Here is a 16,080-nt window from a genome sequence, read left to right as displayed (position 1 = left end):
CATGTCTGAATATAATTTCCACAACATTGCATGCTGAATTAGAATTTGCTTCCCTCAACACTGGCATTTTCCACCCCAGCAAATACAGGAAACTGCTGATACCCTGTTAGTCCTAAGAAACAAACTCCCGTTAAACAGGAAATTACTCAATATTTAATTAGCAAGGTGGCATGAGCTATTTGAACCTGAAGGCAAAACTCACTACAACCCGTCAAGGTGTTTCAGAACACACAACGCAACGACTTATATCAAAGGGGGGGGTAGTGAGAGGAAATGGATGGTCAGAAGTTATCACATGAGAGTTTCTACTTAACTAGTTAGTGATTAAATAGGTTTCACTTAAACAGTGTAGATCTGAGACTCTTCCTTGGGTGGAAAAAGAAGATTATTTGAGTTGTATTTAATCCTGTTGTTTTTGGGGTGATCCCAGGAGATCAGTGCAAATACTTCCCAATGAACTCTGACCAGCTTCTGTGTTGTTTTCTCTCATCAATAACTGAAGAGCTAGAACCCTTGTTAATCATAAACATGAAACTGAAGGAATGATGTTGAACATAATTTAACATTTATTGATGTATATAAAATGAGAAGACACTGTTCATCTCATTTCTAAGACTTTCCTGGGAGCCTGCTCAATGCCACATTCAACCAAGCAAATTAGCTGATTACCCTCAGATTTACTCGTAAATTGAATCCCTTCTTTGTCATTGATTACCTTGCCTTTGCAGGTTTATTGACACTGGGCCGAGAACTCACAGGCCCATCTTCATTTAGCAACTAAACAAACCAAGGCTTGATTGAGGATTAAGCGAAGTGGGGAGGGGAGAAGGTGAAGTGCTGTTTGTTTGAATTACCTGATTTAGAAGTTCCTGTGGCTCTTCCTGGTCTTGCTCAGTCCCACACTACAGCCATTACTACTGCTGCCCTCTTGCTGATGGAGCGGTCTCTGCCTTGGTCATTGGGGCGTGAGTGATGGCAGCCATATGGTAGTGAAGAGTCGGCGTAAATAAACGGACGCTTTGCATCAAACTGTATGTCAGGTGTGGGTGTAGTTGGGGATCATCCATCTTCAACATGCCTCCATTCATCACTTGAGGAAATGACCACTTGGTTGATAAACACCTTTTTGACTAAAGCCACAAGCATTTTCAAATTTCCTTGATCGAAACCGAAGCACAAAAAGACACCACTGTATCTTTTTCCCAATGTTGAAGGGCGTTCCGGCAAAGTGACACTTCCATTTGTGATGAAAGGTGAAGACTGTGATGTCAAAGCCTTTCCAACAAATCTACTCCATTTGTCTGTTCGGTGACAGAAAGACATTTCTTCATCCCCCTTGTGTTTTCGTAGCTAGCAAAACCTGCAAGGTCACGATTGAGATTAGATCTTTGAACAAATTATTTATGCCAAAGGTTCTCAATTATCAAAGGGACTTAATTTGACCTGAGAGCCATGAAGGGTCTGATTTACTATGGTCTCGTGTGAAGCGTGCTAAATTGCATGTTCAAACAAATATATTGTGCGTTCAATTTGCATGTGTTTTGTGGGTGATCAATCAACAATAATATCATGAGCAGCATCACGCGTAAACAGGAGGATTCGGAAAAGGGTTTTTTTTATGCTGCTGAGGAAAAGCTTCTCTCCACGATAACAGCATCATATCTACTGAAGACTGGGCAGCTCAGCAACTCTTTTGCAGACGTGTTAACACACACAGTGACGAACAACACACACGTTTTCAGATTTCGTAAATCACATATTGTGTATTAATCTATTACCATAAATTCATTGCAGTAGTTTGAACAAACATTGAATACTCTTTGTTATTCTGCACATCTGTCGGACTCAGCTGTCAGTGCATCCTGTTCACAGATCCATTCTTCTTCTTTTGAAGTATCATGTTTGTTCTTGTTTTTATACGTGCAAAACTTTAGGAGAGTTTGGATATTGAAAGATATGCATCTTCAGCAGGGACATGCAATCTACATATATTACATATGATAACAATGGAATTTTGTCGTGCCATAACCCCAATCTAGGAACATAAATACTCTCCCAATCTATTGAATACCAACTCTTAACTTTACCAAACCTCAAGAGAAATAGGAAAGCACAAAATCGGCAGCCCACCAATGCTTTACTAATAAAAAGAACAACACAGTTTACCAAGGCAATGAGGCAGAGGTGCGTGGCAGGTCGAGAGTAGGAGTGACAGGCCCTGCAAACAAACATCCACCTGGTGTAACCGACATCACAACTACACATTGCAGTCAGTGTCTCATTTGAGTTACAGACATATGAGTATAAGAAGAAAATAAAACAAATAAAAACAATATATTCTGAGACATCATTGGAGAAAGTCTGAGCTGGTGGCCACCAAGATGGCATAAAGACATGACAATATAGTAAATATAGCAACAACACATTAATCACCCATACATATACACAACTCATATAATTAATTATGTCACCGTTTAATCAACTTTTTTCACTATTTCAATACATTAGCTGGTGTAGATGTTAGTTTCCTTGCCTCACATCATGAATATCCTTAGTTTGAGGCCAGTTGGGGGCATTCATGTGTGAAGTTTGCATGTTTTTCTGGTGTGTGGGCATTTTCCAGACACACAGAAAAAATACAGGTTTGAGGTTAATTGGTGACTCTAAATTGCCTTTAAATATAATTGTGAATTTGTGTGACTGTCTGTCTCTCCCCGTGATGGACTGGCATGTGCCATGCCTTCACCAATCAAAAGCTGTGATCAACAGTCCTCCAGAGCATGAACTGAATAAGCCAATATCTGATCTAGATAAATGGATCAATACAAAAATGTACATTTCAGTAAGTTTTTCTGGATCTAATGGGCAAAAGATGCATGGTAATAATGGCTCAGGTATTTTTGTGACAAATAAATGTTGAGATCCACTCTTATATTTCTCCAAATTAACATTCAAACAAATACAGAATACAACTAAGCATTTTTAATTAATCACGACAATAGGTTTGAAATACAAACATTAGACACAATCCAAATGGCAAAACAGACATCTAATGGCTCAAACTCGACTCGCAGGTTTAGATATGTCTGACAAAAACTTGATTTTCAATTTTTATATTAATTAAATATGCATGTGAATGTATGGTACCATTTTATTGTATCTAATTCTAAAATTCCTTTTTCTAATTGAGTTTTTTGCAGTAGCTAATAATTGGTGAAAGATAGATAGATAGATAGATAGATAGATAGATAGATAGATAGATAGATAGATAGATAGATAGATAGATAGATAGATAGATAGATAGATAGATAGATAGATAGATAAAATAGGAACACACGACACAGCTGAAGGATACCATGAGCTGGGTGATTTTTCTTTCCTTGAACAAGAGCTAAAGAATAATGTAAGATTATGTTTTGGTGCTTTGGGGGCTGCAGGAATAACCCCAGAATTGTTGGGGGAAAAAAGCACAAATCATTTTCTTAAAGTGGAAAAAAAAAGGTATTGGTCACAGACTATTCTGTGCCCCGAGCTGAGGACAATTCTGAAGCCCAGGCAATTTTCCACAGCAAGTATGGGCTGAGGCGTGACTGATGCAGTGACCAGTGAAGCAAGATCATTTCTTTTGACAAGCACTACCAAAAAAGAAATATAAGAAATGAAAAGTTCAGCACATGCCAGCGATACTTGCATTGACTGATGTAAATATGAGTGTGGCAGTGCTCACTTGACATTCATAGTATGAAGCTGCCAATCACATGGGGTGCGGGTGGGGGTGAGGGTCGAGGACCATCTGCAGGTTAGGATTTACACATCAACCAATCAATTGATCCGTCAATTCATTAGCTGTCTAAGCTTGTGTTCGGTTCCATCCAGTTTCCTGACTTTTAGCTATCACCTACACAGTTAACAACACTGCAGAGAGAAAGAAAGGCTCATCCTTCTTCTCATGATGCCTTTAAAATTAGTGATAGATAGATCGATCGATCGATCGATAGATCGATAGATAGATCGATAGATAGATCGATAGATAGATCGATAGATAGATCGATAGATAGAAAGAATTCGATGACACTGGATTGACACGTAGATAAAATGAGAGAAGAATGGAGAAAGAGGTAGATGGAGAGGAAGAGATAAAGCTACGGATAGAGATGCAGTAGATAGACATGGTTGTAGAGATGGATAAAGATTGGTGTAGATCATTGTACAGATAGAAATAGAAAAATAAATATTTTGACAGAGGTATACAGAGCCATAGACAGACATATAGGATACACAGAAAGCTATAGATCTAGACTGATAGAGGTGGGTCTAGATAGAGGTACCACGGATAGAATTAAAAGCAGAGATCAATAAAGATGGCTACATTTTCAAAGGTGGATAAATGTAGAGGTGGATGAAGAGTGGTATATGTAGATAAAGAAATAATCTATAGAAGTACATAGAGATAGGTATAGATCGATCAAGACAAGACACACTTACATATTGAGATAGAGATAAGGAAACACACATTCAGAGATAGAGAGAAGTAAATGTTGAGATAAGAGGAGAAATATGGAGATAGATAATGTCTTATCTCTAATGAAACCACAGTTGTTACTTTCAGCAATTGCTTAAAACCAGGAGTGAAATCTAAAAGCTTCAATTTAAGGCCTCGGAGGAGCAACCGGGGCATCCATCTTGATTCTCTACCTTTTTCCTTGCTGACAAGTTTATTCATGGTTTTCCTAATTGGTCCTGATGGAGGTTCCCCACATGCACATTCTGTCAACGCGTGGATAGGACAAGTCATGATGAGAGTAGTCCCATGCACGACTAACATTAGCTGGAGAAAATAGGCAAGAGTAACCATTTACCTCCTGGGAAGGCCGGCGTGCATACGAGGTGCAAAGTTCAGCAGCGCATGTGTGTTTTCCAATAACTCAGGTAATGAATATGATAATTGAGCCTCAAGCAGGCTCGTATGTCAATCATGCTTGAATCAGGTAAAGTGGCACGTACTGTGGAAACTACCACGCTTGAGTTGATGCAAACGCTTCAGAGACATGGACAGAAGAAACATAATCAAATGCAGGTTCGAGTCCGAGGGGCCCTCTGGGATGCCTTGCAGCTAACTCCAGAAAGAGATTGCTTCAACCTCTTGCTACAAAAATAGTCTGACAGTGTGCTTTTTCCATTAATCCAAATGCAGAGGGTAATAAATATGCTTAGAGCAGAACTTCTTGGGTTTCAGGTTAATGTATTATTCCAGATGAGTTTTTCAGAGCTGCTCACGGAAGACTATAAGATATAGTTTAGAAAACATGAAATGTTAAAAGCTGACAAACAAATATAAACACAAATATCAAATGGAACATTAGAGCTGGTATGAGGAATTTCCGAGCTTATGGCAATTGTCCTGAACCACATGCTTGTTTTTAATTTTTCTTTTCTCGCTCTCTTTTTTTTTTTTAACATATACACACTACTGATTAATATGCGCATACACTCATGCATAAACAAATAAATGCATACACAATATAGTGTAACTTGGAAACACTGTTGCTACCATGGCAAACTATTTAGCTTGAAGACCTGTCGAATTAACATTGAAAAGAAGTTTTGCGTTTATGAATGCTTAATGGCTTGATGACTCTATTAAGTTAAGAGAGTTAAAAACATGCATGTGAGGTTATTTGGTGACCCTAAATTGCCCCTAGGTGTGACTGTGAATGTGTGTGGTTGTTTCACTGTGTTTGTCCTGTGATGGACTGGTGACTCATAGTTATAGCTGGGATTGGCACCAGCAACCCACAGCGACCCACTAAACCCTGCACAGGATAAAGTGGCATAGAAGATCAATGGATATCTTGACTCAGATTAACAGTGGCTACAGTTTGACCAGCGACTGAAAGCATCCAACTTCCGTAGGCATATTGATCTTAATTGGGTTTGCAAAATCAGTACAAAAAGAAATTGAATACAACAAAAAACAACTAACTAAACACATTTGGATAGCTTTATTTAGACTTTCATTAATGGTGAAGAGTGTGGCATATGAGTGGTATATGATCAGCAGAGTAAATATAAAACAAAACAACAACAAAAAGGAAAACTCAGCCACAGTCTCACTCACTGAATGACGTGAACAATTACAGTTTTTTTCTAGTTTTGTTTTCTCACCGAGTTGCAGATCATACATCTCATGAAAGGAGCACCTTGAGAGGTGTTGACTTTCATATAGCTTAAGCGCCTGTGGACCGGTCTGGTGGAGCAGGGATTTAAATGGTGTCAATGCAGCGACTGAAAAAAGCTTTTGTCCTGAATGAGGTGCATAGAAATAAACTCAAGTCAGCCAACATTACAGTCTAGATGAGATCCGACAAGGATCTCTTGCATCAGTTCTTGAGCTTTGAAGTTGTCTTTGCCTTGAGACTGCTGTTTATTTACCAGTGAAAAAACAGCTTGTGACACATTCGCACATGTAATGAGCTTGGACACCAAACTGGGGTTTTATAAGAAACAAATTACAACCTAGCATGCAGCTGTCACTTTGCTTTAGTCAGGAGGGCCACCCACTAAATATCACCTTGCTCATTACCGCACTGAGCATCATGGCTGCTGAACGTGGAAGAATAAAAATCCATGCCAGAGGTATTTCGAATAAGAACACACCGAGGCACAAATGAAATATACTGGTATTTTCACCCAGCATTACCCTGGGAGTGGGTTTTTAACCGCAGCATAATATTCACAAATCATTTGGACAAGGTGTCCAGTTTAATGCTAATATTGATTTAAAAAACAGTGAAAGTCTGTTTGACTGATATAAACTCCCAAGATAAGGTTAAACTAGGTATTATTTGTCCACGACATGCCCTGTGGGGATCGTTGCCATTTATGCGCGTGAACTGGTCTGCACCACGCAGGGTCAGCTGCTGCACTGTAGGTGGATAACAGGGCTGCATTTAATGCTTCTAACACAAGTGTTCATTAGATACGCTAAACAAGGAACTTAAGTAAATTCAAAGCAAAATGCTTTCCAGGCCCGCTTCAGTGGGGGTGTTCACTCACGCCACAATCCACTTTGATCGCGCTCCAGCACTGTGAGCGCTCGCTGCCGTTTCATTGCAAACACTGGTTCAGGATTCTGACTCACATCACACTGACGGATTTGTGGCCCCACAAAATGAATTTGTTGGGTCGATGCCAGCTGTGCAGCCTCTCTGTTTTCTCAGTCTGTCACTTCCCCTCACATTTTCCATCTACAGTCTTTCATACCCTTCACTCTCCTGTCCTCTGCTCTGTCTCAGTCGGTAAGGACAATCACGGATTTCCCGTATAGGTGAACTCGACTGTACAGGCCTTAGATCCATAACCACAACAGGCTGTGATATTTCGGCTACTTTTACCTGGATGCTACGAAACTTTTACAGCTGCTTTTGAGCTTGTTTTAAGGTTCATAATGAGACAAGTTGATATAAAAATACAGTGGGGCATGCGTGTTGCCTGGTTGTGATCCCGGATTTAAAAGCTGATAGAGGAAACTATGTGTTGTGCTGTGGGCTCACATTCTGCATGCCGTAGCCTTGACAACACTGTTAACTTCGGTACTGAATATGCTGGTGGAATGACCTCTGCAATGGCATCGAAACACAGATAAGAAAACACCATATGGCTGATGTAATTACACCTGTCACATTCAGCACCAGAAATAGCTCTCTGGATGCACAACAGTTGAATTATGCTTTTTTTTTTATCCACAGATGAATCGTTACGACACTCCTCTCTTGCTCTAAAATGACAGCTCGCAAAATGGATATTTTTAGAGGCTGATATAATCAGAGAGTCATATCACTCTCATGTCTTTGTCTTTGTTCAAAAGTGCCCTGGAAACAATATGATCAAGGCAATCAAGAGATTATCTCCTCTGATGATTTTTAAAGTGGTTGATAACACCGTGCTGAGGCAAGCAGCTGAAACAAGAAACAAAGGGGATCGTTTTTATTTATTTATTTATTTTTTCTGTCCCTACATCAACTCTGTTTCTTGTCTTTTGGCAGAATCGAACTGTATAGTTAGAGGTTGGGGGGGGTTCTAGGGAAGAGAAGAAACGATAGTCAAACAAAAGTGAGAAGACAAATGTTTGTCGGGGGGGGGGGGGGGGGGGGGGAGAGAGAGAGAGAGAGAGAGAGAGAGAGAGAGAGAGAATGCCTCTGCTGCTGCTCTCAGCTTGTGGTGCTTGCACAGAGGAAGAGGAGGAGTTCTCCTCCCTGCATTAGCACTGCAATGTCACCGAGGACTCGTGTGTATTACTGACTGTATGAATTGATTCTTTTTTTTTTCCTTTTTTGTTTTTTTTACAGAACTCCAGCAAGAAACCTTTTAAGCACCCGGCTATGCAGTTTATTAATTTACTGCTGGCTGAGTCAAATCAGGAGACGTGAGATAAGTTTTCTAAAAATAGCCCCTACAGGAAAGTATGATATCCTCACTGTACGGTCTTCCTGCTGTATTTCTTTCTGTGTGGTACCCAGCTTCCTCTCCCCTTAATCTGTTGTCATGAGGGAGGTAAAAGAGGAAAAGGAGCGTGGCACCTTGTAATTTTGCAGCTTGGTGGTACTGAAGTGGACAGAGCATTGAGTTGAAAGAAGGGGCAATGCACTGATGCCCGGCCAACACATGGTACAAATCACAGGGGTGCAAGGGAGCACACAGCATGCTCAGATGAAATAGATAACGAAAGAAAGAAAGAAATACAAGAAGTGGAAGCGAAAAGAGAGAACAAGGCCAAGCAGCGGCTGTTATAAATAGTTGCCCTCCCTGACATTTTCTATACCTTGCAGCAGTTCTCGTCCTAATAATAGCAAATACTCACACATAGCTCAGGGCCACTGCAAACAGAGTGGGGAGAGGCGGACCAGCAAACCCGGAGGACAGATGCGCTAGGTTACGGTAATGCTTTTGGAAGACAAGCTTCCTCCTCGGGACATAATGCTCACTTCATCCAGTCCCTTAGCCTTGTTTAATGGGCTCAAAAACAGACAGAAATATAGTACCAGGAGAGGAATCAGAAGGCAAAGATGGCACTGTGATAGATTGCTTGCTTGTCCATAGCAAACAAGAGTAATTTTCAGACATGCCATAAAACACAGGGACAGTGAGAATTCACCTTGAGCCTTATTGAATATCAAGGCTGGTGAGCATGCTTCACAGCAGCCATTAGGAGGTAAGCATCACACTCTTAGGTCATTTAATTGTGTGAACATCCAACACAATGGTTGTAATTACATTCTTTCAAAGGCACCACTGCAGCAGCAATGACATGGTCAAATAGACAAGGCCGTGAGGGAATAGTTCACTTGACGACTGATTGCCCCCCCCCCCCCCCCCACAATAGGGTAACACTAAAAAGGTCATTTAAATTCATTAAATACATGGCTTACTTTTGATAAGCCCGTGCAAGCTAGAACCAATTTACTTGCAGATCACTCTGTGTAGGCTGAGACTCAGTCCCAGAGATTTTGCATATTTGGCCACTGTGGCGGAATATTTTCTGTCACTTAGTGTTTGTGATTGGTGAATACACAATGTGTGTTTTCCCCTGGCGTGCGCCAAAACCACGGAAAATATCAGAACGGTACATGGACAAGAGAGTTGTGCTTGAAGGAGCGTTTTTATTTATTTTTTTCCTGGCCAGAACCTGAGGGATGCTCGTTGAACTGAGAGTGGCTTTTGTGTGATTCAGCAAACAAATTACTCAAAAAGTGACAGAAAAAAAAATAAAAAAAGCAATGAAACCTCCTGCGCACATAAAATATGGAGGAGCTCGGGCTCCTCCGCCACTTGAAGGGGGGCATCATTCAACTACAGCAGCAGATGAAATTCAGACTGCAATGGAAAACAAACACAGCCCGTCTTCCACAATGCAATGCCTAATTTGCCGTTTGCTTTGGCGACATAAAAGCAATATTGTTTGAAAATGAAACATCTAAAGGTGCAAATTGGATGCAGAGTGTGGAGGAGACACTGTTACTAACAACATATGGGTCACACTTCACCCGAACAGTGCCTCAATGAAAATATCTGGAGGCATTTCCTTGAGGCAAGATGGTACATTTACGGAGCGGAATGACATTTATGTGTGTATTGCCACGAGCTGCTGCAAATCAAACTGCATAATTAAGTATACTTCATAACATGTGTCGTCATGAAGACAGTAATATAACATTTTCGGAATCCTTTGATAAACTGTGGCCAAAAATAATGCCAAACCGCTCTCTTTCTCTCTTCAAGTAGCCTACATAGCAAAACATATCTATAAGAATCCATAAGAACAAAAGGTTTACTGTCTAAACAAGACGAAGAAAAAGTTGTTCATGATTTCATTTTCATTAAGTTAAACTACTGCAATGGTCTTTTAACAGATCTTAACAAAAACATCAATCATGCAGCTCAGCTGATCCAGAATGCTGCTGCCAGAGTCCTGGCAAAAACAATATAATATTGGACCACATCATACCGGTCTTCAAAACACTCCATTTGCTTCCTGTGAGTCAAAGAGGATAGATTTGAACATGTTCCTGCCGGTCTACAAAACCCTGAATGGTCTTGGACCAAAATATATGCAAGATTTATTAGCTCCCTATGAAGCATCCAAACCCCTCAGGTCATCTGGGACAGGTCTGCTGTGTGTTTCCAGAACCAGAACCAAACAAAGTTAAGCAGCATTTATAGTATCTGCTCCTCACTTGTGGAACAAACTTCCCAACCACTTGAGGTCTGGTCAAACAGCCGGCTTATTTAAACCAGGGCTGAAAACATTATTGTTCACGGCAGCATTTTCATGGTTTGGATACTTTACTCCTTGTGATCATTCTAATTTTTCACTAAGTTAAATGCATTTTCATTTGCTTCATTTTATATTCCTAACTATTTATACCCCTGTTTAATTTTGTTAATATGTGTATTTTTTTTTACCTTTGTGAAGCACTTTGAATTACTTTCTATTGTTTCTTTCAGGTATGTCTTTGAATGAACTGGAGCTTTAAAAGCTACAGAACTTTGCTGTGTGATAGGTAATCCCCAGGAGGCTGACCTGTAAGCGACTCTCTGTCCGAGCAGCATTGGCTCTAACGTGGCCACCAAACGTCTGTTTAACAAGCATCTCACCATGTGCAAATGTATAATATCACGCTCCACTGACTCTCAGGTTTCAACCACTATGGTGCACGTAAACATGCATAAATAACAATGTTGCTGTAAATCATGTACATACACCACTCGTGCTGTCAGGAGATAAATAAATAAAGCTAACCAAGAACTGAGTCGTCATTTGTATAGAGAAAAAAACAGGTGTAGATATGAGAATTCTAAAGTAATTCACCTACATGTGAATTTACAAACTAGGGGGTTCGGGCTTTTCTGTGTGGAATTTGCATGGTCTTGCTTTGAGGAGTAAATATGTGTTTGTGTGTTTGTCCTGCGATGAACTGGGAATCTGCTTCCACCCTTACTATCAATGATTGGCTCCAGCACCCTGTGACCCTGAACTGGATAAAGCAGTATGGAAGATGTGTGCTTTGTTGTAGTTTATGTGCCACATTGATCATTGTGTCATTTTCTGCTGCATTTCTATTGGTCGCAAGTAGCCATACAACATAGCAGCAGTCACAATGTGCAGTGCAGCAGGACATCTGTCCTTCTTTTTTTACCGCTTTATCCATTTCAGGGTCATGGAGCACTGGATCCAATCCCCACCCTGAACGGGTCTCTAGTCCATCACAGGTTAAACACAGAGGCAGACAACCTTATACACACACAGACCTCCGTGCAATTATTAGAGGTTAATTAATGAGCCTGTTGAAGGAAACCAGACTACGTGGAGAAAACTCCCACACATGCAGAACATGCAAACTCCACTCCGCACGGACACGTAATTAAACTGTTTTCACTGTAACAGCACTTTTTTTTTTTTAAGGCATGGCAAACATATATTGTCATGATTAATATTTTTGGGTGTGTGACTGGTTAAAATGCATAGTTTCTTTTAACCTTGAGCGAGTATCTGTATCAGTTAGTCTGGTTTCCTTCCATTGAACCTGCTTACCCTCCAATCTGTTACTCTACTACTTCTTCTTCTAAAATATGTTGCCATTTTGACTCATTTTGGTTTTTCCTACTTTTATCAGTTCTTTATTAAGAATATGACCTTATAGTTGTTGTTTTTTTTACTATCCATAACCCCAACAGTTCTCATCACAAACTGAGGTGTCTCCAATCGCTGATTCATCAATGTAAAAGTTGAAAAAAACGTCTGCCTGATCAGTGATCAAAGCATGAGACAAACTGATGATATATATCCGTAAGTTTTCACACGCAAAATGAGCAATTAAAATGTTTTTTGCCCTAAAATAGCTGTGATAATTCCGCCACAAAGCATGAACACAGGCTTCCTAAATCCCAAATGGTCGCGTCATAATCCACTAAATTCGGGAGCCTAATTGGATTTTTGAAAGGCCCAGAATAGTAGCAGAATATTAAATACGAGCACTGTCAAATTCTGTAATGGAAAAGGGGTCAAGTGGAAAAGCCATCAACGGCACCCACGCCCACTGCGGCCTTGAAGTAATTTACCCCCCATGCCAAAATGTGGTCAGTCACCAGAGCCAAACACTAATGGCGAAGTTAAACTCCGGAACAAATATGAGAAGTAAGCCCAAATATAGAAATTGAGGATTGTAAGACGGATCTTAGAAACTAATTAAAGCCCATCCGTGTGACGCACAGTGCTAAGCAAGCATCCCAGTCAGCCACGTTCGCTCCAATATGCTGAGAGTGACAGTGTCGAGCGTCTTCAAGCTCTGTCTTATTCCACATCACAATGGAGCTCACCCAAGCCAGACAACTCGTCCATGTTCTTGAAATAACCGGCATCTGAGGAGGGAGCAAAGGCGAACAACAGGAATAGGGCAGACAAACTGCCTCCGTTCTCCAAGCTGTCCTTTTAAAAATGCAAATCAGGCTCTGTTGAATTTATTGTGGCTCAGACACTGGCTAAAGGGGCTGATGTTTAAAAATAACACCTTGTGAGTCGTGACCCAAATTTGCCACAAAAATAACTCCCCGGAAGACCAGAAACCGACAGCGGAACATGGGAATCAGACTTCAAATCTCATTTGCATTTCAGTCACACTCTCACATGTTGCCGACTTCATTGGTTGATAAAATTTCGAAAACAAGACAAATACACTAGTAGAGGAGATCTGGAAACCATCAGAGGTTCGTTAATTACCTCATTTGGTGCCGTGTCAAAGGGCTTGTATTGAATAGATCTTTACAAGAGATCAGACATGTTCAAATTCTAATAAACTACCATCAAAGATAATTTTACAATTATGATTGAGATGGCTGAAATGTTTGCTTGGAAGACTTTTGCAGTCACGTGTAAAACATATAGAAGCCACTTCGCTGGCTCTTGAGCTCAACCTTTCCTCCCTCCGGATTTTACCAACAAGCTGTTTCCGTGACATAGTGACATATTTAGTTACTGGGAACATTTTCTTCATAATTAGAACCTGAACCCGGTCCAGCATTTTATCTTATTCTATTTTTTCTATGCTCATGCACATTTCAGACACAACGGTGGAAATAATAGCTCTGAGCACCCAATGATAACCTCCCCATCATTCGTTTTAATTGCACTTAAATTCTATTTAGCCGCTAATGGTTGTCATACTTGGAGAAAGCCTTGATTCAAAGGTGTTTATGAGGAGGAACATTAATTTCCCCCGTGAGAAAATCCTGACAGGTGAGCCATTGGAAGTCTATGTGCAGTAATCAGACCTCTGTGTGCGTACTAATGAATGCAGAGTCTGATCCATTTCCCAATCTGCCCTCTGTAATGAAAAGAAGAGAAGAGCAGGCCTTTCCCTGCAGCAATGCCTTGGAAGTCAAGTTAACACACACGCACGCCACCTCTGTGACTTCCAGATTGGATTTGCCATTAAATTATTCACTAATCTCTATTTACAAAAGGCCCTCCTAAATCGGCTGCTGTATAGTTTGGCCCCATGTGTTATTTGCATTTAAAGTGTTGGCAAGACTTCTTAGGAGCTTGTGGGTTTGAGGTAGGTCTGGCAGTGGTTGTGCGGCATACAGGTGGTGCAGAGGCAGAGCAGCGAGCTGAAATGTACGCCCAGATGATGCCCAAGTCCTGTGATCATTTTGAATTGGGAGCACGTACAGTGTGCAGCGTGTTTTAAATTACTCATTGGTGAGTTTCTAAATGTCAAGCTGAATTTTTTATTTATTTATTTTTTATTTGCCATTCTCACGCTGACAAACCTCAAACAATCCAAACCACAAATCTAATTCATTCCCTCTGTTAAAAGCAGTGTCACAATATCTCAGATGACAAATAGAAAAGCCATCCTGTAAGTATACATTATATTTTGCATGCAGTTGATGGTTGACATCGTGGCTGGCAGTTCTGGGTCTTTTCACACGCTAATACACCGACGCTTGCAACAACAACAACAACAAAACTCACAACAAAGCCACACTACAAAAAAAACCTGCCTCACCAAACCCAGCGGGCACGGTATCTGCAGCCTGTCATGAGACAAGCGATGAATTCACTGGATTCTGGTACCTGAACGAATCGCTGAAAAGCGGCAGTGACTGAGATGAGCAGTATCTCCAATGTGCAGTACCACCAATCACATAGGGAGCCAAGAAGGAGATTTCTGTATACAGGTCACGTGCTGATCCCAGGAGCTGTCAGCGCAGTCTGTTTGAATGTGTCCAAAGCTTTTATGTGAAAAGGAGGTCAAAGGTAAAGAAATGAGTGTTATATTGTGAATTTTTTTTTTTTACTATTTAGATGTAATTTGGAATTGATTTGTTTCTTATCTGCCTTTGTTTGGGGCAGACAAGGACCAGGGCTACAGTTTCAGCTGGAATATTTGCTTAGATGGTGATTGGTGCAATTAAAAAAGGAAAAAAAAGAAAAAAGAAAAGGAGACATAACTAAATAATGCAGCCTGTATATTTACTCGCAGCACTTGGCATCAGACGTTTGCAAGTGCAAATCCCACAGCAAGCAGGTCACCATTGTGGCTCCCTGATCAAGACCCGTGACCCCCATCAGCTCCCTGGAGCGCCCTAATGTGGGGAATGTGGCCGCCAACTGTATCCTAGAAATAGGATTGCTAAATGTGTAATCTGCCCAAGGGGATTAATAAAATATGACTAGTTAGTTTATTTTAACACCAACGCTCAAGACAAGAAGGTTACAGTAAGCAACTGTCAACAAGGAGCAACAACAGATTTTAGTTTGTTCAATTACAAGGTCTTAAAAATTCAGTTCAAATTTGGAAAATATTTTCATTTCAAAGTATCTCAATGTGGATATAAGCTTTTATTACAGTCAAGAAAACATGACCCCTTTTTCGCCTCCAAGATACTTTAGTGTCATATCGCTTCGAAACAATATCTGAGTTCAACAAGTGATCTTCATTCTCGTTAGTTTTTTTTCGCAATATGTGTGAAAACATGACCTTGAGCATGAGCAGTGACGAGTACATGAATAATACTTATTATACAATTAATGGACAGACAAACACAACACCATTCTCGGTGCAATAGGAGACCTTAGGTTTATTTCAGGATCCGTCAGTGATTAAAATATGTCCAGACAGAAGCTGTTTACTCAGGTGAAGCATGTATTTGAACATTCATTAGACATGCACTGGCTGCGAGATCCTCCGAGACGCCACATCCTGCATGATTGGAACAGCCACTGGAAGCACCCCGGTCCAAGAGCGGACTAAAAGCTCTGCCAAAGAAAAAAAACCTGCACCTTGAGAGGAAGGGACAGTAAAAAAAAAAAAAAAGAAGTAGGTTCCGGGGATTTTGACAGCTTTCATGAGGAATTTCCCGCTCCACGTCTACATGCCACTTTGACATAGTAGTGCTTAAATTATTCATTGTTGCTATGTTAAAGAATCCTGAGATGGTCTTCATCAGGTGCCATTTTGCTCTGGAAGGATTTATGTGCTTTCAGAAGCAAGAATTCAAGCATGCCAGGAAACTTGT

Source organism: Lipophrys pholis (assembly GCF_963383615.2).
Source record: "Lipophrys pholis genome assembly, chromosome: 3".
NCBI lineage: Eukaryota > Metazoa > Chordata > Actinopteri > Blenniiformes > Blenniidae > Lipophrys > Lipophrys pholis.
Note: the sequence above shows the minus strand (reverse complement) of the source record.